Source organism: Lissotriton vulgaris, chromosome 8, assembly GCF_964263255.1.
Source record: "Lissotriton vulgaris chromosome 8, aLisVul1.2, whole genome shotgun sequence".
In the NCBI taxonomy this organism is placed as follows: Eukaryota; Metazoa; Chordata; class Amphibia; order Caudata; family Salamandridae; genus Lissotriton; species Lissotriton vulgaris.
This window is the reverse complement of record NC_141696.1, coordinates 735833793-735851964: the sequence shown is the minus strand read 5'-3', so window position 1 is coordinate 735851964 and position 18172 is coordinate 735833793. Positions and strand designations below refer to the sequence as shown.

The 18172-nt window shown below is 48.9% G+C and overlaps 1 protein-coding gene across 30 annotated transcripts in view; it reads left to right on the top strand.

Annotated features, from left to right (window-relative positions):
• The window catches only part of MBNL2 (muscleblind like splicing regulator 2), a 658937-nt gene that overhangs the window by 174549 nt on the left and 466216 nt on the right, over positions 1 to 18172 (top strand). For 6 of the 30 annotated variants that reach the window (XM_086934643.1, XM_086934639.1, XM_086934625.1 and 3 more), the window contains exon 1: positions 8702 to 8917. The exons of 17 other annotated variants lie outside the window; for them this stretch is intronic. The gene's annotated coding sequence lies outside the window, so the exon portion shown is untranslated. Of the gene's footprint in view, positions 1 to 8669; positions 8918 to 18172 lie in introns of those variants that run through there. 7 more of the 30 variants (XM_086934640.1, XM_086934633.1, XM_086934629.1 and 4 more) reach the window with 4 other exon arrangements.

The following is an 18172-nucleotide window of genomic DNA, read 5'->3' as shown; positions in this document are numbered from 1 at the left end:
GGTGAAGATCAGAGTCCTCTCGTCTCTGGCAGAATACAGACCCCAGATCTACCTGTTGGAACTCAGGGCAATCTTATTGGCATTGAAAGCCTTTCTACCCTCCATCCAGGGATGGCTGGTGTAGGTGTTCACAGACAACATCACCACCATGTGGTACTGCAACATACAGGGTGGTGTGGAGTCATGGATCCATTATCAAGTGACCCTGTGTTTCTCGACATGGCTGGAACAGTAGGGCATAACCCTGGTGGTTCAACATCTGTCGAGTTTTCTGAACACCAGAGTGGACAAATTCAACTCAAGGTGCCTCACAAATCACCAATGGCATCGCCATTCGGAGGTGTTGCAAGGTTTTTCAGCAGTGGGGGAAATCCTTATTTATATCTGTTTACCACCGATGAGAAGACACAATGTCAGCAGCTATGCATGCTGGAGTTTCCAAATGCAGCTCTCGCTTGGAGACTCTTTTCATCTGGAGAGGCGCTCAGGCCTCCTGTATGCCTTTCCCCCCCCATACCACTCCTGCCCAGAGTTTTCAAGAAGATCAGGAACGGCCAGGCCTGACATCCTTGTGGCTCTGCATTGGGCACAGTGTTTAATATCCCGATCTTTTGAGCATGGCCATCAGTTGTCTGATCAGGCTGTGCCTTAGGGAGGATCTTCTGTTGCAGCAGCAGGGGATGGTTCGAACCTGTCAACGCTCTGACTTCTTGCATAAATCCAGCAGCGACAGTTGACAGCTTTCAATGTTCCTCCTGTCGTCTGTGGCACTACCTTGGCAGCCAGTCGTCACCCCACCAAGACTGTTTATTCCTGCTGTTGGGCAAAATTTGTGGCATTGTGTACAGAAAGACAAATTGGTCCCCTTTGTGCCCCCTTTTCTCAGGTTCTCCTGTTCTTCCTTTACCTTACCCACGTAGGGGTACTTCTCATGAAAGAATTTCCTGCTCCAGTCTGACTCCTGGGGATAATTCCAAGGTAAGGAATCTGCGGCTAGATACGAGTCTCTAAGAGATAAGGCGTTAACAAATGTAAGTACCTTGTTTGTCATATTCATTGTTATGTACAGTGCTATGACTGTAATGCACTTGTCATACAGTAAACTGAACATATGCTAAGTTTTGATAGAGTATGAGCATGGCAAATAGGACAAATGTTTTACTCCTATGTTTAGTGTTGGCTGTAATGTTATGATTTTTTTGTAAAGCGCACTATCGCCCAAGAGCATATCCTGTCGCCGATGCAAGAGCAGTCAGGGCTGACCCATGGATTAATCTAGTTGAAAAGCCAAGTGTTCAGCTTTGTGCAGAATGTACTAATTTTAGAGACTGCGCGTATGTGTAGAGGCAGGTAATTCCACCCTTTTGGAGTCAATTAGCAGAAGCCACTTCTCCTTCTTCTGGTGCTGCGTATTCTTTGAATGTGTGTGAATGCAAAACCAGCTGAGCAAAGGTGTCTGGAAGAAATCTAAAATCTGAGGCGGCATTGAGGTATGCTAGACTACTGCTGTGTAAGGCTTTGAATGTGTGCTTCAGGAGTTTGAAAAGAGCTGTGGATGAGGAGTCAGTAACGTTGCTACCTTCTGTGAGTGCCATCACCTTGCAGGAGGGATGTCTGTACCATAACCAGGTAATGAAATTTAAAAAGATACACCTGTGCCGGTTTCGGAAGCTTAAACCTTGGATCCATATCACCCGCCTGGAAACTTAGTCTAAACGTGCTACCCAAACCACCCCACTTTTTCCTTTGCAAGTGATTTTTGACCAAGGGTGGGAGTGCCACACAGAGTACTTGCTGTGCCATTAGGGCTGGTGTCTATATGGTGTCTATCTGATAGCCAGCCTCTCCGAGGTGAGAGCGCATTACATGCTTGAGAAGATGTGGGCCTACCTAGCGCCTAGAAAACTGCTTGCCTACTCAGAAAGCGATGTTGATTGGCTGACCCTGCTGGAGGAGAGACTTTCCAGGCAGAGAGGCTCAGCTGTGTTCTAGTGTGTTTATTTTTCATATATATAAAGCAATAAATTGGAAAACCGAAAGAGTTGGAAAGGATTAAGGAATGTGCAAAAAAGGGGGTGCTCAAGTGTAGGGAAATGAAAGGAAATTCAGAGGGGAAAAATAATCCCCAAAGAAAATCAAGGGACATGTATTTACAAAATTATATGTAGGACTGATAACAAATAAAGTCTTCTGAACCTGGCCAAACACAATGTAATATATGTATACTTTGTTCATATAGTTCACAAAGGGTCGAGAGATGTATCTCCTGCATTTAGGAAGGCGACCGACTTGGCGCCTCGATGCGATGCAACGATCCGGGACGATGCATAGATTCTTGACGTTGCACAGCAGGGCTTGCGTCGGAAACGATGCAGTGATCTCGTACTTCGGAGACCGCTGCACTCGATGCGCGGTGCGGTGATTTCTCAAGCCACGCCAGGCGCTGTGATTGTTTCTTTGGCGATGCGTCTGAAACCGGTACGGATGCGTCACGCTTCTCGGTGTTGCATTGATTTTCCAGCACACAGCTGAAAACTGTCTCTAAAGGTCCAAAACAACAGCAGGCAACTCTTTGCAGGTCAGAACTCCCAACAAGGAAGTTCAGGGGAGCTTGTAGTAAAGTCTTTGTGTCCCCAAGACTTCAAAACAGGAGGCAAGCTCAGTTTCAAGCCCTTGGAGATCTTCCTCAAGCTGGGGACACAACAGACAGCAAAGTCATTTCTCCTTTCCTTGGCAGCTAGTAGCCACTACAGGCCAACCCCAGACAGCAAACAGCGCAGGGGCAGTATTCCTCCTCAGCTTTTCCGACTCTTCTCCTTGGCAAAGGTTCCTCTTGATTTCTCAGAAGTGTTCTAAAATTCTGGGGTCTCTGCTCCAATATTTATACTACAGAATCCTTTGTTCTCTGGTGGCAGAGAAACCCTGTGCTTGGTCAAAACCAGTTCTGCCCTCTCTGGTGCAGCTTCCTGGCAGGAGGTGGAGACAGCATTGTGGAAGGCAGACCAGGCCCATTCAGGTGAAAGGAAATCTCCTCCCCCTAACTCTAAATGCAGCCCAGGTCTATTCAGCCCAGCCATGACTCATCAGACTCTCTGGAGCCACTGCTCCTCCCCAGCCCGTCATCCAAAGCTAGAAATGCAAAACACACATTTAGCAGAGGCACACTGTAGGCAAGAAAATACCTACTTTGTAAAAGTGGTATTTTCAAACACTGAATGTAAAATTCACCCTCACTAAAATATGCATTTTAACATTCTGAACAAACTCCCCATTCTATCCTATGGGAACAGGGAGCCTTGCAATAGTGAAAAACGAAATTGCTGTATTTCACTATCAGGACATGCCACACACTCAAGGGCATGCCCTACCTTTCACTTACACTGCACCCTGCCCACAGGGGTACCTTGGGCCTACCGTAGAGGTGACTAATATGTAAGAAAGGGAAGGGTAGGGTCTGGCAAGTGGGTGCACTTGCTAAGTCGACATGGCAGTACCAGACTGCACATAGGCTGTGCGATGGCAGGCCTGATTTTCATTTACAGGCTGCTTATGTGGATGGCACAATCAGTGCTGCAGCTCACTAGCAGCATTTGATTTACAGGCCCTGGGCCACACAGTACTAGGGACTGACTAGTAAATCAAATCAGCCAATCATGGAAACACCAATCCATAACAACAATTTACAAAGGGAGCACTTGCTCTTTGGCACTGAACAGCAGTGGCAAAGGGCCCAAAGCATTTAGACCAGCAAAACGGAGTCCAACATACAGCAAAAACACAGGAGGCAAAGGCAAAAAATGCAGGCGAGACCCACGCCAATTATGCCATGTCTAACAATGACCAACACACCTAACCCAGAAAATGTATGTTTCAATTGGTCACCGGCAGCTTACTGCCTTTTGCTTGAAATTCTGTTGTTCACAAAGACAAAAACAGTAACTCAATAATTCTCTGGAAGTGTCCCTAGAATCTGGAACTTGATCCCTCCAATCATCAGGAAAATTTCCTTCCATGAGAAGTTTAAGATTGAATGAAAGAACCTGCTTCTGCATTGTCATCTTAGAAAGCAGGTCAATACTGGATTTCTGCAAATGATGCAAAGAGCACTAACAGATGCTCACAAAATTATACTTCATTTGGCATTGTGCAGTCTGTTAATATCCTCGTTAGCATCCATCCACAGCATTTTATATTATTTAGAACAATGCATTGCAATAGTACTAACACTCTCAATTTAGTTGTTTTGGGGAAAAATATATATATTAGTTTACATCACATTTCTTTTTACTGTTGTTTGGCTTTTGGCAGGGCATGTGCCTGATATCTTGTTCTTAATTTACTTGTGGAACCTTGTATACAATAATATCTTTTGTGAAGTGATCGGTCTAGGTCTGGTATACGCTAGACTAAACTGGTAATAAAAGATAGTTTATTCTAGTGATGAGTTGGTGGAGTATTTGCTTCTGCAGCATAAGAAAAAGATGAGTGCTCTGTAGGTACTCCTAGTCAAATACGTGTGTCAAGAATCTGAATATGGCTTGTGAGGGCAAAGTTTGTGTATACTGATTGGCTAAATAATGGTCTAGAACAAGGAAGTGAACAAACACGTATGGTCTCCTGGTGGAGTGTTATCAGACCTGCATCGATCCTCATCCCCAACTTAGTTCAAATATGCATGGCATTGCTAGAGCGAGGTCATTTACCTGTGATGCTGATCCCTAAACTTGGCAAATATAACCTGGAAATGTCTTACTATAGACCATAATCCATTTCAAACTTGTACTGTAAAAGAACATTCTTAGCAGAGTTTTAGCTAACCAGTTACACCCTGTTTGTGTAATTCAGTACTTAAAGTCTAAAGTGCATTCATACCAGGTCGCAGTACATCACTGAATATTCAGCAATTATTTCAAATCTTAGATTAAATGCTCCTGTTCTGCTACCCTGAAGTAGCCACCCTTTCCATTGACCTATGCAAGGCATTTGACCCTCTACAATCTAATTATGTGCAGGCTGTAATGAAACGGATGAAACAGGCCTTGGACAAGTGAGTCACTTTATTATATGCTGAAGCCCAGACTCTGGTGTGGACTAGTCGCAACATTTCTGAAGCGTATCAAATCAGCTGCGGTGCCAGCAGGGATTCCCACTCTCTCCAGTGCTATTCTCTCTAGTGATGGATCCATTTTGCAAATATTTTGAGAGTGGAAGGAAGTGGGGGAAGGAATACCCTGGCATGACAACTAGCATTTTATCTCACTTTACACAGATTATATTCTTCTGCACCTCCGCAGAACTAGAAGAGGCCTTCCAGTGTGTTGAATTATTAAGGGACTTGGTACGAGTCTCGGTTAGGGGTAAGACTTGCACGTACATACCCCTTGTCCCCCGGTATGGCGTCAAACCCTGATGGAGGCCCTCTGTTTTGATATTCAGTGGTAGGTATCGTTTCACCGAAGTGATCAGGATGTTCTCAGGATACATACTGGGATTATCGGTACAAAAGGGGGTGGTGATGGACGGAGCATCTGAATCAATCAAACACTCACACCCAGTCAAAAGATCTGGGTTTAATCCATCACCGTTCTTTAGCCCACTCTGCCACCCCAGTTCAGACATGGCTACATGCAAATCAGTCTGACCCTGTGCCTCATGGGAACAGTCCAGCCCGAACTGAAGTTTGGGCTGGACTGTTCCCATGAGGCACAGGGTCAGACTGATTTGCATATGGCCATGTCTGAACTGGGGTGGCAGAGTGGGCTAAAGAACGGTGATTGATTAAACCCAGATCTTTTGATTGGGTGTGAGTGTTTGATTGATTTAGATGCTCCGTCCATCACCACCCCCTTTTGTACCGCTTTTGGCCGCCATAAGTGTGGCAGGGTATGCTAAGACGTGAGTCCCTTGCTCACTTTGCCACTGGATTCAAGCAAGCCGGGCTGAAGACGCTGGAATGCCAAAAACCGGTCCTCGGAAGCTTGTTTCCGGCCCAGGGAAGACATGGCTTGGCAGTTCGGGCTGGACTGTTCCCATGAGGAACAGGGTCAGACTGATTTGCATATAGCTATGTCTGAACTGGGGTGGCAGAGTGGGCTAAAGAACGGTGATGGATTAAACCCAGATCTTTTGACTGGATGTGAGTGTTTGATTGATTCAGATGCTCCGTACATCACCCCCCCCCCCTTTTTGTACCACATACTGGGATTATGGCACTTACCAGAAAACTATTATAAATATATGTGTATTATATGTGTATATATAAATATGTATGTATGTGTGTGTGTGTATATATATATATATATATATATATATATATATATACACTTTTTTTGATTTTGAATTGAGTAAATGTTCTAGCTAAATGGACAAACTGTTGACCCCTTTGGTGCTCATGACGGTCCCCGGCAGTCATGAGTCACGGTGGGCGTGTGCGCACGGGGGTTGTCCAAACCACGCCCAAGAATGGAATGTCCAGCACTGTGGCAGAATTCATGCCGCAGCCAAGGTGTTAAAATAAATTGGGTATGTTTACAGTACAGAGCTGGCAGAATAACATACATACACACACACTGGTGTTTTTGTGGTAATAATACATATATTGACTGACATGAATTATGAAATATTTGTGGGAAGTTATCCTACTATATTATGTTTATATCTCATAAAACATGACAAGTCTGTCTTCTAAACTAAAATGAAATGCATAGTATGGAATGCTTATTAGTCCTTCTACCATGTCTACACTTTATCATGTTTGGCTTTCTGTAGAAAATAGGGCACTGTTGAACTTTGTTGTTGTGGCTTTGACAAAGACCCCGGAGGTCGAAATCCTTCAGCCTGAATAAACTTTACTACTGAAGAATGAGGAGTGCCCATGTCTTCTTGCGTGGTAGCCCAAGTATTCTAGCTATTTATATATGCCCGGCACCGACCCCGTGAGGGGGACATAGTCCGGAGGAAGGCAGGAAGCTATTTGGGATATATATATACATATATCTCAAAACAGTACCCTTGCAGGCATAGAGTGACGCATAAATTATGCAAAAAAGGAGAGAACTCTGGGTAGTTCCCAAGTTTAGGTGGAAGGCAGCTCCTGTATAAAGCTTTTGTCATTTTACAGCTCGGCGAGGATAGCACTGTGCTAATCCTAAGCTTAAAGACTTTGCTGTACAAATGGCAAAAGACTTTGTCCATTTCTATTTTGTCGTGGATAGTACTGTGCTAATCCTATGATTAAAAACTTTGATAGAAAAGCAGACATTTGAGGCGAGCAAATTTAGAGTGTCGCTGGTGTTGAGGGTGTTCTATAGAGGAGCTGCCTTCCACTTAAACTTTGGAACTACCCAGAGTTCTCTCCTTCTTTTTTGTGTGTATATATATATATATATATATATATATATATATATATATATATATATATACAGAATTTAAAAGTTGATTGGGGTTGTTGTTGTTTTGATAGTTTTCCCTGCCCCAGTAACCTATTTTAAGCATGGTAGGGGGAGGCGCCTTGTTTCTGCAATATGTGCATTTGTAGCCACGGACTAATAATTCTGGGAAATATTCTTGGTTGTTGGGGGGACAAAAGGCTGACGCTCTCTTTTGCTTAAAACCAGATTAACTACTGAGCGAGGATACACAAAATGATATTCATGCTAGGACAGCCATAGATAGCATAGGGAAACACTAGCCACTCTTTAATATTGGAATAAGTTGTTAACTGAAAGGGGTTTCAACAAGCTGTAGTAGTTCTCATTTGATTGTATTGCCGAAAGTACAGATACAGAGAAAATTAACATGTCATGTACAGTTACCTGCAAAATGTTATATTGTGCATGTACTCCACTAACCCTCTGTCACAGCAATGACTAACTGTGTTCAAATCAAAATCAATAAAAATGTTTAAATAAAACAAGGAAGTGAATAGGCTGTAATACAGAATGAGCTACTAATGCGACTGCTGTGTTAACACTTGTTTCACATTGGATCATGTTCATCTCATGTACGTCTGCGACATTCATAGCAAGCGAACATGTGAACGATCACGGGTTGGGTGAACTGACTTTAACAACACTAGTGATCTTAGAAGATCGATTCGGACTTCTTAGAAAACTAGAAATTAGAAACCTCGTTGTGAGCAGATTAAAGAAGGATGGTGCCCTCCGCAGATCTTGCAGAGCTACGAAATCCGCCGGGAGCAGCAGGATTTAAGTTTCTTCCTGACATCAGGGATGCTACCGCACATCTTAAGTTTAGAGGATTAATTTTGCACGAGAATCATGCGTTAAATCTAGCGCGTTGTCCGATATAGTGCACACCCTACCAGACAGGCATAATGAAGTAAGCCGCTATACAGGCGTTCCCTACAGAGCTCTGTGCCTCCCCTCTTCCAAAGGATGCGAAAGCGGTATACAAATACAACAGTACAATAATCATTCCATCTACGTCTATTGCCATATAAATATTCGTGTGGCACAAAACCGACTGTGCATGCTGTAGGAAGTTAATATTCTCTGCATGGTAACTGCGTTCGTCTAAGGGAGGGTCTTTTCCCTGGCATGGACGCTGGGTTGTTTTTACGCCTACATCTTCTAGGTTACTCTGCCTGTCATCCAATTAAAGCCGGTTTAACGCTGGGTTAGACGCGGCCGCTCCATTGGCTGCTCGGCGCTGGGAGGGGTTTGCCAGCAGGAAGGGCTGCAGTCCTACGGCAGGAGAGTTGAGGCAGCTCCTGTGCTCCGCCGTTTGAAAGACACCCCACGGATGAGGCGAAAGGCAGAGAATGCACGAAAATATCAGGCGATGCTAATCTTGTTCTTGAACTAATATCCGCGTGGCAGAGGACACGATGCGGATACGTGACCCGGCAGCGGCGCGCGCGTTCTGCAGGAGGCGCGGAGACTAGCAGTTTTACGAGGTAGGCGAGCGTGTACGTTTTGCTGAATGTTGAGTTTGCTGCAGTGTGCTGCATACCATGTGCATGGCAAGTCAGGAAATGAAGCCTCTCGTCACTGGTGCAGGAGTCCCCAAGCTCTGGGTTTCCTGCTCCGTCCAAAAAGGCATGCAAATGAGCACGAACCCCCTAATTTCAAGCCATTCAAAAACATGATGATAAACTTTCGCGTCATATTTTATGATGGTGGAGCTCTGTTCTTACTGTATATTTTTTTTATGTATTTCTAATAGTAACTATTCGTAGTCGTCCGTACAGGCGTCGTTTGTTCTTTTGAAACACGCTTGGAGAATTGTGAAAATGTTTTAGAGCATGTGATGTTTGCTTAGAGAATGTTTGCAGCGCCATACTTTGAGTGTTTGTTCTGAATATGATTAAGAAGATGCGAGCAGGGCATTACTGGCTGGGGTTGTGAGGGCGTCACATGGACTGTCTGGTTGCAGACATTATTTTTTTTAATTTTGTTTTGAAGTTTATAAGCAGGAACAGTATCAAACCTGGGCTTGGCCATGTTATTGCTGACTGCAATTATCTGTTCTTTATGCATTTTTAATGAGAGCGCACAGCCAGCAGAATGATTTAATGAGCCTAGGCTGGCTTTCAGAACGCTGCTTTCGCCGTGCAGACCACCGTCAACAGGAAGCAGACGCAGGAGGTTTATGTGGAACGCGCCCGCCGAGTAGCAAGAGGGAAGGGGGTGCTTCTGGGTGATGGCCGTCGCTGCCCTTCCTGTTCAGAAGGCCTTGCTGCTGGCCCTGAGCGCCAAATATCACATTAAATACACGTGAAAGCAATTACATGCTTGAGCGACGGGTCTGGGCTACTAAAATGCACAATGAAGGTTAAATTCGCGACACAGAGCTGCGACTTGCATAAGGAAGCTATTTGTTTCAGTGAAAATTTTAAAAGAATATGCAGCTGCAGTCATTTGACAGCCGTCACTCCCCGTGGCTTTGAAGGATACTATTGTGTGAACAGTGTAGGGGTAACAATTAGTAAAGCGGCGCTGCATGGCTTGGACTGGTCTCTAAACTATTATTTGCGGTCGAGAGCTGTCTGACCTAACTAAGCTCCTGGCTTTGAGGTAATGCGACATCTCGCCTTGTAGATATGACGCTACTTAGGGTAGGTAGGCCAGAGTGCACGTATTGAAGTGTTTGTGTTCCTCCGAATTCAGGCGATTACATATTTTAAAATGTACGGAAGGTTAGAGTGATATTCGTAAAGGTTTTGCAATGCTGCTCAGAAAATAGAATACGATTTTATCCTGACTAAAAAAGGGTTTGTTTAGAGTAATTCTGAATAGTACACTTTCTGAGGACCCCTCATGGAAGTGTAACAGGAAGCCAACCTTTAACCTTCTTGAACTTTCATTAATTTACCACAAATTATGTTTAAAATCCTCAGTGTGATTGCTTATTAAAATGCCTCTGCGATTAAAATAACACATTAGTTCTAAAAAGAAATGCTCGCCAACAAGTCATGATAGCCTGACCTTGGCTTACTGCGTGTCTACAACTAATACCGGTTTATCTTCACATATATCAGCCTTACATGAGTATTTTATCATGAGTATCTATTCTATCCGTTAAGTAGGTGTGTCTTTCATTCAGGTAAAGTGTTTGGCCAATAAAAATAAAATAACTGCCCATTGTAAAATAAAAAAAAGTTTTGATAACTGATATACTATTTATATACAGTAATTGGTTTTACAGTTTTTAATGACTCATTTGATAGCCAGTGTGCAAAAAGTGGATGCATGACATACGATAGCTTTCCATGCCAGGGTGAGATTATCCGACGGGAAGGTATTGATTGACCATTGATTTATTATAGGCTATGTTGCTAATTGAGAAGCTTTCTTAAATATACAAATGCAGTAGCCCAATGACTACAGTTGGACATTTTGTGGCAAACAACCTGGTAGTCCAATAGTGCAATTTCTGCCTTTTACTCTCCCTTCCTCAATAAATGCTTGTCGGGTTAGCGTACTTACCAGCAGATTTTGGTTACACTTACTGTGGGATCCCTCTAGTTGGTCGACATCTCTTGGCCTTTCCCAAGAACTCTTGTGTATGTGGAAGGTGCGACATGTGAGCTTAAGTTCTGTGCTTTGCTATCACAGAGCCCTTAGGGAATTGAGTCCTAACACCCTTCCGCATCGCCCATCTATGATTGATTGATTCAGATTCTCTGTAGCTCACTAATGGTCTAAAGTTTTTGTCATTGTTTCAAATTTCTACTTAAGTGCCGCCCCTCTCCTGTAGATTCCAACTCGTTACTTGCATGGCTTGTGATTCTTTGGCCGTTACAGCACTTGTTTGGATAGTCCACATTTCTTGCAGACCCTAAGCTTTACCACAAGGACAGCGTTTGGGTGAGAGGTGTGGGACTCCTGTTTTCAACGCTTAATAGTTTGTTTTAATAAATGTCAAATCTAAATTGCCTTCCATATCCTACACCTAGCCCGACATGATCTCTCTGAGAGGCACAGACAACCTCTTTTCTTGCAACGAGGAGAGCAAATGAGGACGCCTCTGTGGGGACTATTGAAAGCTTCTTTTCCTGTTCTGCCATAGAAGCGGAACAAAGCCCCAGAGAAGCTAATCTGACTTCCACGTGCACATGCATGTAGCTCACAGGAAGCTGTGGTTTATATTGCAACGCTACAAAAAGACATGCTTCAAAAGGACATTTGCAGTCTTTCTTGCAGTTGTCTTTTAGTAACATTCCATCCAACCATCCTGTATAACAGAATTTTTGACACAACTCCTCAGGAACTTGCTGGTATATTTTTCCACATACGGCAGCTCAGCTGCAGTGTAAGAATCCTGCTTGAGCCACCAAATGCTGTGGGGTATCGGAAATGCTCTAAAAATAAAACATGTGGGTTTGGGGAACAAATAAGCATGCCATTTGCTCAGGGCTGTTGAATTACATTTCTTATTTATTTTCAGAAGTGTGTTTCACTTATCAAAAACTGAAACAAGGGCATAATCTGGTGTGCATGGAGAGAAATAGGGATTCATAGCATAGTCTTCCCTTATCTTGTGTCCACATGTGTAGTTCAGATATATGCATTGTTTATAATAATTACAGCTTTCAACATGATCTGTGTTGTAACTGGAGCATGCACAGTCTTTTGTATGTAGAGTAAAATCACGTTTGGCAGAGGTGACTGGCAGTGCTGGGTCGAACTTTTTGTAGTTCGGTCTGTTAATCCGGTCTTTCCACTATATCATTGCAGTGGAATTGTTGTACTGCAGTTTTTATTTGGGGTTATATAAACCTTTTTACTGGTGCGCCAACTTTCTATTCGTGAATGGAGCAAAGGCTGACGACCTCTCTTTAGGAAGCTTATCTTTGGACCAACTTCTTTCACAGCCTAGAATCTCCCTAACCCACGACTGAAAAAAGGGAGTCACTTGGGGTTACACAGTCACTGAGCTTTCTTTCACTCTCAAATTTAATGCTGTGGCCAGAAGTATTAATTTGTTCAAATCTGTTTTTATTGTGAACACAGCGATAAGCCTACAACCCCGTGCAGGGGCCGGCCGCGCAGAAAAGAACTTGTAGGTGAGTGCCACCCAGGGGGGGGATGGATCATTAACACAGCGCCTTGCCTACAACCCCTCAGAGGGGGCCGGCCGCGTGGCTTAGGGGTAGTGATGGCAAGAGTCAGCCACATGCGAGTGTTGTACCGTTGTGCGGGGGAGGCGCGCATGGAATTGATAACTGCAGTGTCACATGTTCTAAAGGCCCAACGGGGCTCAAACTGCCCCCTAGGGGGGCGGAAGCCAGAGTGGCAAGTAGGAAGGAAGGAAAAGTCAGAGGAAAGTTAAGCAGGGGCAAGAAGAAGGGGGGCCAGGGGGAGGGATATCAGCTGCCGGTGGGGGGGCAAAACACAAGTGGGTGTGCGGTGTGGCGGGGCGCATCAGTGCCTGCACTAGGGGGAGTAGTTAAGGGCATAGTCTGCTCGGGTCGGCAGGGATAAGGGCGTCCTCAAATAGATGCAGTGCACGAAGCCTAGGGGGCATGTGGCGCGCGTAGCTGATGGAGCACAGGTGGCGCACGAGGGGTTCCCACACTGCCTTGAAGCGCACGCCCCTCATTTGTATCCGCGCCGTGAGCAGCTCCATAGCTAGGACCTGCCAGAGGCGCACAAACCAGGAGGCTATTGGCGGCGCTTCAGCCCGTTTCCAGTATAAAGCGATGAGTTGCTTGGCAGCGCCTAGCATGTGAAGCGTGAGGATCCAGTCGCTGCGCGTGAGGGCCCTAAGCGCAGGGGGTCGAACGCCCAGCAAGAGCGTGCAGACCTCTTCAGGCAGGGGGAAGCCTAACACCCTCTTGATGTGGCTGAGGACCTCCTTCCAGAAGACAGCTAGGATAGGGCACGACCACCAGATATGCACGAAGTCTCCAGTCGCAGTGCCACACCTCCAGCACAACGGTGAGGCAGTCGGAAACATTTTGCGGAGTCTCAGGGGGGTATAGTACCATTGCGTAAGCATCTTGTAGGCGTTTTCCCTCTGCGGGATGCTGCGAAAGGTTTTGGGGATGTCGTTCCACAGCCTGGTCCACTGAGAAGGCGTTATGTCGGCACCCGCCGCCGACTGCCATTGCCTCTGGTAGGGGTGCGCGGGAGGAGAGGTGGGGTGCTGCAGTATGTTATAAATCTGGGAAATAAGCCTCTTCAGCCCCCCCCCAGGGAGCGTGCCAGTTTCTCGAAGGGCATATAGGCCCTGGTGGCAGCCCGGTACACGTCATCTCCCATAGTCCAATGACGCAGTTGGGCGTACTGTAGGCCGGCGGTCGAGGGTAGACCGAATTCCTCCCTGCAGTCGGGCCATGATTTAGGTGATCCCCCAAGGAAGAGGTCCCCTATAACTCTGCAGTCCCCTTGTGTCCAGCTCACAAAAGCGCGGGTCCGGGCTGCGGGGGGGGGAGTGCGGGTTACCAGCGATGGGGGTGTGCGGAGAGGGGAACGTGGTAAGGCCTTTGGGCACCGCTACCCTGTCCCAGATGTCCAGGACCGTTTTCGTCGGGACCGCCATATACGCACTCCTGGAGCGCGCCACTCGCGGCAGCCAAGGCAGGTCCCAGATGGTGCGCCCCGTGACCACCCGGTCCATGTGGAACCAGTGCTTGTCGCTCTCACGCGCACCCCATTCTATGACAAACCGAAGGTGCGCCGCCCAGTAGTAGTGGAGAAGGTTCGGGCAGGCAAGGCCACCCCTATCCCTCGGTTCCATAAGGACTTTCTGTGAAAAGCGGGGGCGTTTACCTCCCCAAATGAACGACGTGAGGTCACGTTGGAGGCTCTTAATGCAGTGTAGCGGGATTGGGGTGGGCAAACATTGAAAAACATAGAGAATACGGGGGAGGACCGACATCTTGACCGCGTTGAGCCGCCCTAGCCAGGAAACCATCAAGGGCTTCCATTTTCGCAGATCCGCCAGGACCTCTTTGGGGCAGGACGCCCAGTTCCGCGCGGACCAGGAGTCCAGGTGGGGCGTCAGGTCCAGACCCAAGTACTTGATGTGGCTCTCCGCCCAACGGTAGGGCGTTACCCCTTTCAGGAAATTGACCTCCTCCTCAGGGATGGTGAGATTGAGCGCCCAGGATTTGGTGTGGTTAATTTTAAGGCCGGACGCTCGTTCAAATAGGGAGAGGACATCGTGCACCGCCGGGAGGGAGTCCCGAGGGCGTGTAAGAGTAAGGATCAGATCGTCAGCGAACAGCGCCACCTTGTTGTCACGTCCCCCGTGGGGGATTCCGTGAATGTCAGGAGTGCGCCTAATCAGCGCCGCTAACGGCTCCACCGCGAGGGCGAACAAGAGCGGCGAGAGCGGGCACCCCTGCCTCGTGCCCCTGTGAATCGAGAGCGGCGGTGTCAGCTGGCCATTGACCCGGATTCTGGCCTGTGGTCCGAGATAGGGGGCCATGCACCTGGCGATCATTTTAGGACCAAAACCAAGTTTCTGGAGGACTGCTCTCAAGAAGGTCCAGTCGACCCGGTCGAAGGCCTTCTCTGCGTCAAGCGAGAGAAGGCAGGCCGGGATGTCCCAATGTCGCACCTTCCCCACTAGATGTGCCAACCTGCGCACGTTATCGGCCCCCTGTCGATCCCGAATGAATCCCACCTGGTCCGGGTTTATCAATCCCGGCATGTACGGGTCCAGCCGTTTGGCCAGGATCTTGGTGTAGATCTTAAGATCGGTATTCATGAGGGCGATAGGGCGATAGGAGGCGCACAGGTCGGGGTCCTTCCCAGGTTTAGGGATCAGAGCGATCTCCGCCAGGCCCATATCGGGGGACGGGCCAGTGGTGTCAGAGAAGGAACCGTACAGCCGTAGCAGGTGCGGGCGGAGCTGTGTCAGAAATAAGCGGTAGAAGGTCAACTGCAGGCCGTCCGGTCCCGGGGTTTTCCCTGGGGGGAGGTCCTGACGGCCGCTGATATTTCCTCCTCCTGCAGGGGATCTTCCAGGGCAGCCGCACATGCCGGTGACAGCGGAGATCCCTCGAAATCCGTAAGAACGGCCTCCCGCGCCTCCGCAGCGGTAGGCTCCTCTTCATACAGGGAGGAGTAATAGGTGACAAAGGCCTCCTGCTTGACTTTTTCAGTGGTGGCGCAGGTGCCATACTGCCGCCTGATGTTGGCGATGTGGGCCCTGGCTGCACGTGCCCGAAGTCTGCCTGCCAGCAGGCGTCCTATTTTGTCCCCGCCCTCGTAGTAGCGTTGTTTGAGCGCCAGCAGGGAGCGCTCTGCCTTGTTGGTGCGTAGCACGCGGAGTTGCCCCCTGAGGTTGGCGAGCGTTCTCTTAGACGCCTGCGAGGGACAGTCCCTGTCCCGAGTTTCCGCTTGTTTGATCTCGCTGGCCAGGTCGGTTTCTAGCTTAAACGCCTCCCGCCTCCTCGCCACCGCCAGGGAGGTAATGTGGCCCCTAATGGTGGCCTTAAAGGCGTCCCAGATCGTATGGAAGGGCAAATCCGGGGTATCGTTAATGGCGAAGTACGAGTCTATGGCGTCACGGATGCTAGCAACATCCTCCGGGTCCCGAAGGATACTCGGCGGAAGTACCCACCTCCGCTCCCGAGCGGCATGGGCCAGCGGATCCTGTAGCAGAAGTTCCACATGCGCGTGGTCCGATAAGGAAATGTCGGAGATAGCGGCAGCCAAGGAATCACGGGTCAATTCAAGGGAAGTGAAAAGATAATCTATACGGGAGTACGTCCTGTGGGAGTGGGAATAAAAGGAGTAGTCCCGGGTTCCCGGGTTGTGGTAGCGCCACACATCCACCAGCCCCAGGTCTGTAATCTGCGTTCTAAGGGCAGAAGACATTGCCCCCGCGCTGTTAAAGGAGGCCCCCGCTCGGTCCAACTCCGGGTCCCACACTAGATTGAAGTCCCCGCCCAAGATCGTGCAAGGGTCGCCTGGTGGGAACTGGTCCCGCAGAAGCGCTTGGAGGTATTTATCCTGCGACTGGTTGGGCGCATATACACAGCCCAAGGTGAACTGTGCACTACCCATCTGCACCGTGGCTCGGAGGAAACGCCCGTCAGCACTCTTGAAGGGTTTCGTGGGTCCCCGTCTAAAGCCAGCCCTACAGAGAATTGCCACCCCGCCGTTTTAGTGTCAGAAGAGGCCCAGAACTGCATAGGGTATCTAGGGTGCGCCATGCGCCTGGTATCCCCCTTCAGAAGGTGCGTCTCCTGGAGGAGGATAATGTCAGGGGAGTGGTGCAGGAGATAGCGCCATAGCTGAGTCCGCTTGTTGGGGGAGTTGAGCCCTTTAACAATGAGTGACAGGACCTTCAGGGGTGCGGGGATGTTCGCCGTCATCGCACTAAGGGGGGCGGGGCTGCGCAGTCACCCATGAAGCATCCCCCCCCTCAGACAGGGCAGCGGTCGCCTCCCCCCGCCCCCGTTGCGCCAACACCCGCAGGTCCCACCATGCCACCACTCTGCAAGCGCGGGGAGAGAACCAGAAGAAAGAGCAGCGCGAGAAACAAGCAGGAAGAAAAGAGAGAGAAGGAAAATAAAGGGTGCATAGAAAAAACACAACCAAAACAGGCCAACAGGGCCATCGTACAGTGTCCCAAGTACCGGACATCCTCTACCCGAGGGTTCGGATGAACACAGGAATGTCACTTCCTACGGGACAAAGTGAGGGAGCGGAGATCTGGGTGGGTGAAGTCTGGTCATCTCGCTGCCCATCCACCCCGCTGTCACAGGAAAGTCCGGGGGTAGTACGAGCCGGGAGGCCCGTAAGTCCAGGCCAGACGTCAAGAGGGCACCGAAGCTCGGCGGTGAGGAACAGGGCCCGAAAGGGACGGAGGTCACCAGCTGCTCCCTCTGACCCCCCATGGGGGGGGGTGGGGGGAACCGCAGAGGCGGCCCGCAAGGGAGGAGGGGGACCCCACCGCCACGAACAGCAGGACACGGTCACCGAAGCGTGATAGGACAGGTCCAGATGCCCAGGGGACGAGTGCAGGCTCAAGGCAGCATGGGTCTCATCGTGTGCAGTCAATGGTCTCCTGGAGTTGAGGGACGATCCTCTCCCTCTGTGCCGGAGGCGAGAAGCTGGGAGGCCTGCTCCTCGCGGTCGCCCTCAAGGGAGCGTATGTGTGCGATAATGTCTTGCTTGGCCTGCGATGTGGAGAGGTTATCCACCGGGGGGGACCGGTGATGTCTGCGCACCGTGGACCAGTCTGGGCGTGGAGGGGCTCTCTCCGGGTGATGAGAGCGGGGCGGGCTGTGGTCCGGGGACTCCGGCATGCCACGCAGTTGCGCCGCTTCTCGGTAGGACCGGAGGGCCCTACGCTTGTCCTCCCACCGAAAGATGAGGGCAAAGGGGTGCCCCCACTGATAGGAAACATTGAGGGCCCGGAGTCTCTCCGTGATCGGGCGGAAGACCTTCCTCCTGTGAAGCGTGGTGGGAGCCAGGTCGTGGAAGATCTGGATCTTGTGTCCTCCATAGCGCAGGTCCGGGTTGTCCCTTGCCGCCTTCAGTATGGCCTCCTTCTCCGTGAAGTAGTGGAGCCTGGTGACTATGTCGGGCAGGAGGCCCGTCTTGCCCCCCGCTCCAAAGACTCGATGTGCGCGGTCAAGGCGCGGTGGGGGAGCGTCGTCCTCGCCCCACACCGCGTGCAGGAGTTGGGCCACGTAGGCCATGGTATCGGTCCCCTCTTCTCCGAGTGGCACACCCCGTATGCGGAG